Source organism: Dromiciops gliroides, chromosome 3 (genome assembly GCF_019393635.1).
Source record: "Dromiciops gliroides isolate mDroGli1 chromosome 3, mDroGli1.pri, whole genome shotgun sequence".
Lineage (NCBI taxonomy): Eukaryota > Metazoa > Chordata > Mammalia > Microbiotheria > Microbiotheriidae > Dromiciops > Dromiciops gliroides.
In genome coordinates, this window is record NC_057863.1 from 460,412,040 (window position 1) to 460,424,474 (window position 12,435).

A 12,435-nucleotide genomic window follows, 5' to 3' on the forward strand; every position below is an offset into this window, starting at 1 on the left:
TCTTTAACATAATTATTTATTTCTGATTGTTTTCTTGACCTTTTGATTTATTCAGGATGCCAGTTACATTTACTTCAGTATCTTTTGTCTATATTAATTTTGTTATTTTTTTCATTGTGGTCTGTCTATAAATTTCATAATATTGACACTGAATATTTCTTTGATATTGAATTATTTATCTTTTTACATTTATTTAATTCTTATGCAATAGCAAATGATTTTTTGTAAAAATACTATTGATGATAAGAATATGTGTTCTTTAATATTTCTATTTATAAATCTCAATAGATTTATAAAATCTAACTTTTGCTACAATCTGTTTAGTGCTATACCTGTTCATTTACATTCTGTTGTATTTATTCAGCCCTGAAAGGAAAATATTAAAACCTTTTGAAATATAAATAGAGCAACCTATTGAATGATTGTTTTAGAAAAGCAATCAAAGAATTAAGTGAAAATATCAAAGCATTAATTTCATAAATTATAGTTCTTAAAGATGCATTCAGCAAGTCTAACTGGAGAATCGATGAGAGAATAAACAGCAGAGTTTTACTAATTTTTCTTCTGAAGTAGTTGTTAATTGAGATGGCTCTTTTCTTCAGTTGGTCATTTCTCCTCCTGTCACTTCTTATCTATTTTCATCACATACTGTTTATTTATCTGTGATATTTTTATTGTCCAAATGTTTCTTACCACAAATCTTCTCCCTTTTGAAGGCTTAGTATTGCTATGCTGGCCCCTAATCATGGTTTCCTAGTCTCTGTTTTCTCAGACCACTAGCTGCATTTTGCATGCTTGCTTATTTGTGATAGCAAGGTTGGGTTACATCCTTGGCTATCTCTAGCTTAGACATCTTTCTACCATTTCTGTTCAAATGCTTAATTTATAGCTTAATGTAGCATATAGTAGGTTATGTTTTCAAAAGCCACATTTCCTTCTCATAATTTTGTCAAAGGTGTCCTCAACATGCAAAAGTTATTTTCATTTAAAATGTTTTACTTATAATAAAATAGGTAAGTGTACTTGTTGGTATTATTGATTATAATTACCATTACTTTTTTCAATAATAATAAAGTCCATGATCTGATTACATTCCCCTCATTCAGATAGACTTAATCTCTTTATGGCTTCAAAACTGTGATACAACTGCCCTTTTACTTATTTTCTTTAGTGCCATTCCAACTTCCAAATTATATAGCACATTTGGTTCCATCTTTATTAACAGAGAAAGCGATTTGCTGAAGAAATCTTGACAAATCTTTTCCATCTTTTAAGCTTCTTATTCTTGTTCCCGTTTCATCCTTAAATGATCTTGGGACATAGCATCTTAATTCTGTCTGAATCCAAGCTTTCCATAAACAGATTCCCCCTCACTACTTTTCTTTTCTTTTCTTTTCTTTTTCTTTTTTTTTCTTTTTTTTTTTTTTTGGTGAGGCAATTGGGGTTAAGTGACTTGCCCAGGGTCACAGAGCTAGTAAGTGTCAAGTACCTGAGGCTGGATTTGAACTCAGGTCCTCCTAAATCCAGGGCCAGTGCTTTATCCACTGTACCATCCAGCTGCCCCTAGCCCTCACTACTTCTTGCTAATTTATGAGGTTAGCCTGCTTACGGCATTTCACAATGCTCCTGCAAAAGGTTTTTAAAATAAGTGTTTATTCTAAAGTACTGTTGCCTGATAGGTGTGAAGTAGAATATCTGAGTCATTTTAATGGGCATTTCTCTAATCAAAACTGATTTAGAACATTTCTTTATATGACTATAGATAGATTTGTTTCCTTAACCTGACAATTGCCTGTTTTCAACTTTTGACCATTTATCAATTAGGGAATGGCTTGGATTGTTACAAATTTGATTAATTTCTCTACATATTTGAGACATGAGACCTTTATCAGAGACACTGGCTGTAAAGATGGTTTCTCATCTATCTGCTTTCCTTATAAGCTCGGTTGCATTGGCTTAGTTTGTGCAAAACATTTTTAATTTGATATAATCAAAATTATCCATTTTATATTTTGTAATGCTCTCTATCTTTTGTTTGGTCATAAATTCCCTTCTCCATATATCTGACAGGCAAAATATTCCTTTCTCTCCTAATTTGCTTCATCCTTTCTTTTGAGATAGAGTTCAAAAGACATTTTTATGTGATTGATTTCTTGATCTTGTTCTGGTACTGATGTTTTCTCTGTATATCTGTCTCTGTCTCCCCAAACAACCTTATCATTTGCTTTTTAGAGGGTTGCTTCATGTTGCACAGGTTTATAGGATGCAACCATTTGGGGAAAGGAAGAAGAAAACAAAGATACTTGGACCTTAATTTAGTATGCATTTCTAGCTAAAGAAAAAAGAAAGAAAAAAAAGAAGAAAAAAGAAATGAGAAAGAACTAATAAACAGATGTATTGAATAATTTATATATATGTACACATGTACATGTACCTATACATCATATACATCATATACATCTACATCATTTACATTATATCTACATCATGTACATCTATATCTACACATACACATAATCATATGTATGTGTGTATACATACACAGACACACTCACACCTATTTGTGTCTAATGGTAGCCATCTCTATGGCAGCGGCAAGAAGGGAAAAAAAGGGAAAAAATAACATGTTAATTTTGTTGTATATTTGAAAGGAATAGTAAGTTGTACATAGTAGATATCAGTTTCATGTGTAATCATCTTTTTATTGTACTATATTATGGAAATACTTGTTTAATTCCATAAAATAAAAAGAAAAGAACATTTTAAAAAGAGGACAAGAGAAAAGTCAGAGACATTTTACTTCTAGATCCAAATACTATTCTGCATTCAGTCTTTTGTCCAAAGGAAGTCAGTCTTATTTCCATAGCAGGAGCTAACTGCTCACACCTGGAAATATATAATCTTTAATATTTACATTCATGCCTCCCATTCTTTATCAAGGATATGAAACTTATCATGATTGACCACCATCCTTTAACTAGATTCATGTTGATTCTCATCATAATTTGTAATATGAAGCTGTCCAACACTTTCCTGGTTTTTGAGAGATGGGTGAGGGTTGTCTAGGTCCTGGGAAAGGGGTAGTGGTCCCTTCACTGTCCTGCTTGGATTTTTGTCTAATTCAGTCTTTATTGTTTCAGAAAGGCTATTGTTGTTGATCAAGCTCTCCTCATCACATTGGCTCTCACTCTTGTTAAGAAACCACTCTCAAGCTATAAAGGTCTTTGAACTGGAAAGTGAGCCAATAATCACAGGAATACTGGTTGAAGGTTCTAACATTGTTGTTTTCCATCAATTGCTGAATGGCTCCACCCTCTGGTTTGGGGGTTTCTTGGTGGCAGGAAGCTCACTACTACTGCTATTACTTCTTTTACCTCCTCTCCTTTTGCCTCAGTTGCTACTAGATTTAGGGGTCTTGGTTTCACTATTGCAGCCAGTGGCCCACTTTACTCTGTCCTATCAGTGAATCAAGGCCACCTTCATTACAACAGTCAATCCTTTTCTCAGTTGACTTACATGCTTCAGTCTTTTCTTCAAGGTTTTTGTTGTTGTTATTGTTGTTGTTTTCAGGAGTCCACTCTTCCTTAGTCTGCCATATAAATCTAAGATTTCTAATTCAAATGCCGAAGTAATCCCTTTCTGAGCTTCATACCTTCTCTCTATTGCTTCCATCTGTCCTATAGACTGAATTTTGACATCTTCCAGGTTTTTCTCCTGTTCATATAGAAGATGATATTTTGCCAGATGAGATTGTAGCTCCATAATCCGATTTTGGGAGGTATTAAGTCAGTGGTTCTGCTGGAGGAGATGGCTTCCATTTTTCTCTTATTCTTCCCTGTAAGATGTCTTCATTGTTTTCACTTCCTGTATAGTGTCTGGATGCTTGTTCTGCAATGGCTCCAAGTATAGTTCATTGACCTCTCCAAGGACCAACAGCTGGCTATTCAAGAACTCCATCTGCTGCTGGACCAATTCAATGTTTGAAAGCTTTTGAGAAACTTGGCTGGGTAGTAACTCTCTGGGAGGGACACAGAGTTATACACCTCATTATTGGCCTTTTTTATTTCTGACCTCAGATCTGCAATCATATTCCAGCAGTCTTCCAGATTTGTCTGTAATTCCTGGCTCTGGTTGTGGAATTCCTCCTGATCATGTTGCAGCTGTCTTATCTGGCTGTGGAGCTAGGTCTCCACAGTGTCATGGCTCTCTTGAAACTGATTCTATCTGGTCTGTTCTTTCTGCAGGCTTACTTTTCATATCTAGATAGTCCTATTCTTATAACTTCATCTGATCTTTCATAGCAACGTTGTGACTCTCCAGTCATGTTGCTTTGATCATCTTTCATAGCAGACATCTAGTCTGGAGAACATATCTCTGCCTTTTGACATGTTCAGAGAATCACTGGTAATTTGCAACAGCAATCGGTTCCAAAGGGCAGGATATGAATCTCATCTGAAGGTGGAGAGCCTCCAAAGTGGGTCCAGTTGACAGACTTACTGGACAAAGTCTATTTGTTCAACTACTTGGTACATACATCTGCTCCCTGTGGTATCAGTTTATCCAGTACTTCCACTGGGGAAGTAGAAGGCTTATAATCTCTCCCTGTGTTTCCTTCTTATTTTCTTAATAGCTCTTCAGTCTTATTGCTGACAAAATGTTAAGCAGTCTTTGGCAGTGCCTTCTCATAAAGATGATTATATGGGGGAGGCTGTCTGCTTCCAAACCCTACTTTCTCTGACCTGGAATTTTACAAGGGCCAAGTATGAGGCTATTCAATTCCAATGAAATCTAATTTTCCCTGTTACCAGCAGGGTTTTCATTGGCATACCACAGTGCCTTTCTATAGAAGTAAAGACTTACTTTGGTGTGCCAGGTTCAAGCTTGTCCAGTGAGGAAGTTAGAGGTTCAGTGTTCATATTGGTACCTTCAGTCTTAGAAGATGTTGAATGGGACTTCCTCTTTAGAGCAGGGGAGTCTGTCTAGATGGAAATGGGAATTAAATCATTCTTGAGGTACCACAGGCTCAGTTTCTGCCATAGTGATCTCAGAAAGCTTCTTTGAGATTCTAGTTCCTTCCTTATTCTAGCTCCTTCTTAACTCTTCAGAGTCTAGATCAACTAGATCAACTGGAAGATCTCTTAAAATGACAGAAGATTTATTGTCAGATTTTTCTTCTAATCCTCTTATTAGAAAGTTGTTGTTACCTATGTAGACATGGTCTCATAGAATCCAATCTGTCCTTCTTGGGGACCATGATGATAGTGTAAGGGAGTGGGGAAGTTGCTAGTGTTCCCAAAGGAGTTCCTTTCCATCAGATAGACCAAAGAGTCTTCTATAAGGGTATGAGAACTCTGGTGGAACATTTCCAGGTGAAGTTGGAGAAGCGGTCATGCTGTGGACTGCAGAGGGGCTCCACATAGCAGCTTAGTTGCTAGCCTTGTTGATGAGGTACCTGAGTACCTGAGGTAGCTGCTCTGCCATGTTTAAATGCCAACTGTGGAATGGAATAAGGGGTGGAAGTAGTACTCTCATAGCTATTCTGTGGGTCAGCATTAGAGTTGATGGTGGCAAAAGTTGGACAATGATGAAAACATGTTGAGATCTACTGAGACAAGAATATTCACCTTTGTATGAGGCTTTAGTAGGGTCCAGAGAAATTTATGCACATTCCATCTCAGAATCATGAGTTTCTAATCTCTTCCATTCTGTGTATCCAGTTCATGGACCTTGTATCCAATCACTAATTCTGGATAAATTCAAACATGTTCCACCATTGGCTTTTACTACTCTTGAGAGGTCTCCAAATTTTCCTTCATAATATAGTGAGTATAGAAAGGAGACAAAGTTGCAAAGGGCACATTCCATGAAGGTGATGAAAGAAAAAATAAACACTGGCATGAAGATGGATGAGATAAATTTCTGTCACATGACCTAGATTCTTCAAGCACCATGATGAAAGATGGCCAAAAATATCAAAGAAGTCTTTAAGGTATTGTTTGTTTGATTATGGAATCATTGGCAGCATGATTATTAAGACTAAAACTCCTATTGAGAATATTACTACATGGGTATATGTCATAAGACACTTTAACAAAGAAGGCAAGAGAAGCGCTTGAAAAAAGTTATGCCTCCATGGTGGTTGTTATTATTATTCAGTCATATCTGACTCTTTGTCACCCTAAAGAACATAGTATTCCAATACTGTCTGTGGGGTTTTCTTGGAAATATATTGGAGTGGTTTGACATGTCTTTCTCCAGAGGATTAAGGAAAACAGGATTAAGTGACTTGTCCAGAATCACCCAGTTAGTAAATGTCTCTCAGGTCTTTTGACTCCAGGCTCAGTACACTATCCACTGATGCACTTTGCTGCCACCTAAGAAGATGGTAAATGAATAACACCTTTGTTCACATATTTTATCCATGAGGTCCTTTTCATGAGGCTCTTTTTATGGGGGGGGAGGGCAGGGAATGAGGGTTACGTGACTTGCCCAAGGTCACACAACTAGTAAGTGTCAAATGTCTGAGGCCAAATTTGAACTCAGATGCTCCAGTGACACCTAGCTGCCCCCTTCATGAAGCTCTTTCAATGTAGTCAAGATACAAAATATCTGTTAAGAATTCATTTCTACAGGGCAGCTAGGTGGTGCAGTGGATAAAACACTGGCCCTAGATTCAGGAGTACCTGAGTTCAAATCCGGCCTCAGACACTTGACACTTACTAGCTGTGTGATCCTGGGCAAGTCACTTAACCCCCATTGACCCCCCCCCAAAAAAAGAATTCATTTCTATTCAAAATCGTACAAAAAAGAATATTGAAAACTATCTTTACATGCAATGGGAAAAATATTATTAAGTGGAAAAAAAGAATTGGTTTCTAGATAATAATCCACTAAGGTGTTTTCAAGCATAGGACCCCAGTCAGAATTGAGGTTCTCTTTAAAGACAGTTGCTGTGTCATATAACACACCCAGAGCCAAGTAATACAGCAGGGAGAGGAGTTCACCAGTATTTATTTGTTGTGCCTTTAGCTTATATGTATGGATTCATGATAGTTTTGATACATACATTAAAACTTCCACAAGTTCTTCTTCTATGTCTCTATCAGACTTAATGTCATTATAAATTAATAGGCAAACCACTTCTCTTAGGCCTCAGTAAACGAGGAGGTTAGACAAGATGATCTCTAAGGTCTCTTCCAGATTTAAACCCTGTGAATACACCACCACCTCCTCCCCCTCACCTGTTTACCTCTCCCCATTTCTCCAGCCTATAGTGCCCCTCCATCTTCCATATTTGCCTTGTGTATATTCTGCATATACATAAATTTTTACATGTTATTCTTCCCGATTAAATTTAAATTCCTTGAGTTCTGGGACTATATATGTGTGTGTAAGTATATGTATATATATATATATATACATATATACATATATATACACACACATATATGTATATATGTATAGTTTTTATACCCTAAACATAGTGCACCTTACATAGTATACTTAATATTAGCATACTTATTACTTAACATAATTAATGTGAACATAAAGTGCCGAATAAATGCTTATTGATTAATTGATTGATGGTAATTTAATACTGATGATGAAATTTATTTCTTTGTACAGCTAACTTTTCTGCTTTCTCATCCTCTGTAGCAGATGTTGGTATGTAAGATTTTATTCCCATCGTGCTTTCTGTAAGCCCTGCAAGGTGAAATGACATTGAGGCAGCTGGGTGCCTAGAGTTCAGTGACTTCCTGATCTGGAGTCAGGAAGACAAGTTCAAATCCAATATCAAATGTTTACTAGCTGTGTGACCCTGTGCAAGTCAGTTAACCTCAGTTTGCCTAAGTTTCCTCAACTACAGAAATAATAGCAGCTATCTTCCAGGGATGTTGTGAGGATAAAATGAAGATCAAATTTGTAATTAGCAGTTTATGAGTTTAAAGCATTATATAAATGCTAGTTATTATAATTAATGAACAATTATCCCATGAAATATGCGATTACAAAACCAATTCTGCCAATTCTTTTACATGCTTCTCTAAGGAGAATCTGTGAACAATTCTTCCTTTTAGCTGCAACTTCTTTAGAGTTTCCCTTTCCACACACCTCTAAGGGGTACATGAACTTGGATTGGAAAAAAAATACCTGCATTTTCACTAACCTCTAGCTGAAATTTAATATTTCTTTAAATTAGGAACATAGGCAGCAAATATTATCCTGAGGAAATGTCCACAGATTTCAACAAACTGTCAAAAGAGTTTTCTCCCCCCCCCCCACCCCTGCACACACAGAATAAGAAACTCTGATTAAGATGTATATATTCATTGATTGTTAAATGGGTTACTAACATTTAAAGTTGTCATTCAGTTGTTTTAGCCATTGTTTGGCTCTTCATGACCCTATCCAGAGTTTTCTTGGAAAAGATACTAGAGTAGTTTGCCATTTCCTTCCCTACCTTATTTTATAGATGAAGAACTGAGGCAAAGAGGATTAAATGGCTTGTTCAGGGTCACATAGTGTCTGAGCCCAAGTTTGAACTCAGGAAGATGAGTCTTCTTGACTTCAGGCTTGACATTTTATCCACTGTTCCACCTAGATGCCCTCATAGGAGTACCAACAGTTAAATGAATGTTTTTGGATTATCTACAAATTGTGATTTTTAGTACCTTTTGCCCCATTTGTGGTTTGGAAATATATCAAGAGCAATAAAACTTTAAGCATACTTTTTTCCTAATACTTCCTAATATTTTTATTCTTCATGTTTTCCGAGCTATGTATTTAAAGTATAATTTCAGTATTTACTTCAGAGAGTTTCAGTCAGATATTCCACATACTACTTTGGAAGCCTATTAGTGGTTTGAAATGAGCTTTAAAAGTCATTTTGTTGGAAATAAATAATAATTTGACAGAAGTAAACAAATATACTGTGAAATCTGAGCTGTAAAATCTGAGTGTGATCTTAACTTGCCAGAATTATGTCTGAAAGAATAAACAGTAAATTTAAAATTCCTAGTAGGTTCATGTCCTTTAATGAGTTTCTCTACATGGTTAATCACTTGTTTGAATTTTCATCTTCTCTTCTCCTCAAAATGGCATCCATTGTTATTCCAGTCCTCCTTCTGAACTTTGACCCTCTTTGACTTCTGGATTGTATTTGGATTTTTTTTTTTACCTTGCCCAGGGACTTGTTCACTTTAATAAATCAACTGTGCCATCACTTTCAAAAAAGAAAAGTGAGAGCAATATTTAGTGATTGAATAGAGTGGTTTGATTGGCCCTGGGATAAATTGCAAACATTGGAACTACCTGTCAAAGAATGAGTGAAGATGGGTTTCTCATTGAATTAGAAAGAGATTTTAACCCATCTTCTTTGGACCTTGACTTGTAGTTTTAATAGAATATCAATTTGATAATATTCAGAAGCAGCCCAAAGTAGTGCTTCATAATAGCATAGTGCAAACTCTATTTTAAATGGCCCAAATTGTTATGGGCTTGAAATATGTCTGTCTGTTAGCATTAAATCAATTCTTGTTTCATTAAGTACAAAATTATACCATATTCCTTCCTCACATTTCCACCCTTATCTTCCATTGCTTGGCCTTCAGAGGCAGTATTAGGCACAGTGCTGCTAATACAAAATTTGCCAGTAAACTTTAATATCTGCCTCTCTTGTCAGTGGAAGCTCACGCATTCCATTTCCCCATCACATCACACTGGAATGTTCAAAGTTTTAATGTCTTAAATATATGAAACATTCAGAATTCTTGCTAAAGATGATGAAAGTGACCTGGCAAACAGTCACATTCCTCTTGCCTGGGATATGGGATAACATGCTGGGAGAATATAATGGTAATATTTTTAGACCCGGAAAGGACCTTAGATAATTATTGAATTTTAGAACTGGAAGGCATCTTATAATGTGTGGCAATCAGTTCCCTTATTTTAGTGATTGTCCATCTACAAATAAGCTTGAGTTTCCTTCTTTCCTAAACAAGCTCTTTCTACATCCTACTGCCAATCAAATTAGCATCCTATCTCTCTCTTCACCTTTACTACTAAACATATAGAAAGTATAACCTGTATTTTGTGGGGACCAATTTTTAATTGGGGAGTGCTAGCTGAGTGGCTTGCCGCAATATTGGGGCAAGGAAGGAAACCGGCAGCCTTCCTCAAAACAGAACAAGATTTATTTTAACAAGAACGAACTTAGGGGCGGCTAGGTGACATAATGGATAAAGCACCGGCTCTGGAGTCAGGAGTACCTGAGTTCAAATCCGGCCTCAGACACTTAACCCTTACTAGCTGTGTGACCCTGGGCAAGTCACTTAACCCCAATTGCCTCACCAAAAAACAAACAAACAAACAAGAACAAACTTAAAAAAAAAAAAAAACACAAACAGGATTAGTAGGATCAAGGGAAAGGAAATAAAATGGGGAAAGGGAAATTATAATACCTGAAAAATACCACTGCCCAGGAATCAGCTGAAAATATGCAGCAGAATGCCTGTCGCTCTCCAGCTTCCACCTAGAATGCTCAATTCTCTTCCCCCAAACCTAGAAAACACCCTACACAGTCCCAGCCAATGGGATGGCTGCTCTGACAGTCACATGACTGCCCTCACTAGGCTTCCAAACATTATAATTTTGCCAGGCCCATGAAGGCATCAGCGAGTGGTGATGACGTGAGGTGCCAGAGCCCTGGCAAGGGCTACAACCAGTGGGTGGAGCACCCTGTGGTTTGCGGAGCCCCAGGCCAGTGCTCACCCAGGCATAAAAACCTCAAATAACAATTAATTCTTTACAATTTGTTCTCTTCTCTCCTGGCAACCCATTCCTCCAATCCTCAGCAATAAGACTTCTCTCTCCAGAAAACTAAAACTTCTCTTCAAGTTAAAAAAAATATATCATTTCTTCTAAGTTCAATTACTATTTTTTAATCCTGAAACACAAACTCTCAACAGCATTTCAATCAATTAATAACAAATATCTGTTAGATACCTTTTGCTATGCTTGGGGGTCTCTAGTGTCTCTTAATGAGTTAATATTCTCTTGGGGAAGACAAGTAGTCAAGTAAAAAAGCAGTTTTTAAGTATCAGAAATTTCTGAGGATACAAAGAAAAGCATAAAAAAAGCCCAGTGCCTATCCTTAAGTAGCTCACAGTCTAATGGAGGAGATAACATATAAACAACAATGCACAAACAAAATAAAGGCATGAAAAATTTGAGATAATCTTGGAGGAAAAGCAGTATTCCATGTCCTCTCTTCTCACTTGATTCAATTATCATCTCTAATCAGATAACTATCAATTCTACATATTCAGCTCTAACTTTTCTCCTGAGTTCTAGTCTCACATCAACAACTGTGTATTAGATTGTTTGAACATCTCACACTCAGCTTGACCAAAACAGAAATTTCTCCCAACTCTTTTCTCTTCTGAACTTCTCTGTTACTGTTAACACTACCATTATTCCAAACCCTCAGGCTCACAACCTTGGTATTATCCTTGATAACTCCCTCACACATCCCAATTAATTTCCATCTTACCAGATTTAGCCCAGTGGTGCCATGATCTTTTTGGATCCTGACTTGATCATCTAGTGTGATAGCTATGCCATTCTGTGTCCTCTATGTACAATACAACATATCCAATCTCCTGCCAAGTCTTATTTTTCTACCTTTTATGATATCCCATTTCTTTCTATTCACAAAGCCACTACTCTGGTACAAACCTTTATCTCTTCATACATGGGTTATTACAAGAAGTTTTTGGTTGGTATCCTGCTTTAGCTCTTTCCCCATTCTGATCCATTCTCCATTTAGCTGCCAAAATAATTTTCCTAAAGTCCAAGTTTTGACCATTTTGCCTTCCCTACACCTCACTCAATAAATTACTATGGCTCCATATTGTCTATAGGATCAATTATAAAAGCTTTTTTTATTTTAAATCCCTTCAAATTTGGCCCCTCCCTACATTTCCAGTCTTTTTTACATTTCACTTTTATTTGTAATGTGTTTAGCACAGTGCCTGGCAATTGGTAGATATTTAATAATCTTTGTTCCCTTCCTTCCCTTGACCCTCCATATACTATAAGATCTGATGACACTAGCTTTCTTGATGCTCCTTCTCACTCCACTCCATGACTCTTCACTGGATGTTCTCCATGTCTGAAATACTCTCCCTCCTCACCATCACTTCCTTCTTTCCTTGACTTCTTCAAGACTCAGTTTAAACTATATTGCACAAGAAGCCTTTTCTGGTCTCTTTCTCCCTGACCCCACATTTTCCTGATAGTGTCTTCCTTCTGACATTATCTCCCCTTTACATTTTACATAGCTTGCATGTACATTTTTTGCATGTTATCACCTCCATTGAAATTTGAATTCCTTGAGGGCATGGCCAGTCTTTTTGATTATCTTTGTATATTCAG

General features: G+C 36.6%; 1 pseudogene; it reads right to left on the minus strand.

The window, feature by feature from the left end:
* Positions 1–2,973: 2,973 nt before the first annotated feature.
* LOC122747783 lies at positions 2,974–7,259 on the minus strand (annotated as a pseudogene).
* Positions 7,260–12,435: the final 5,176 nt, after the last annotated feature.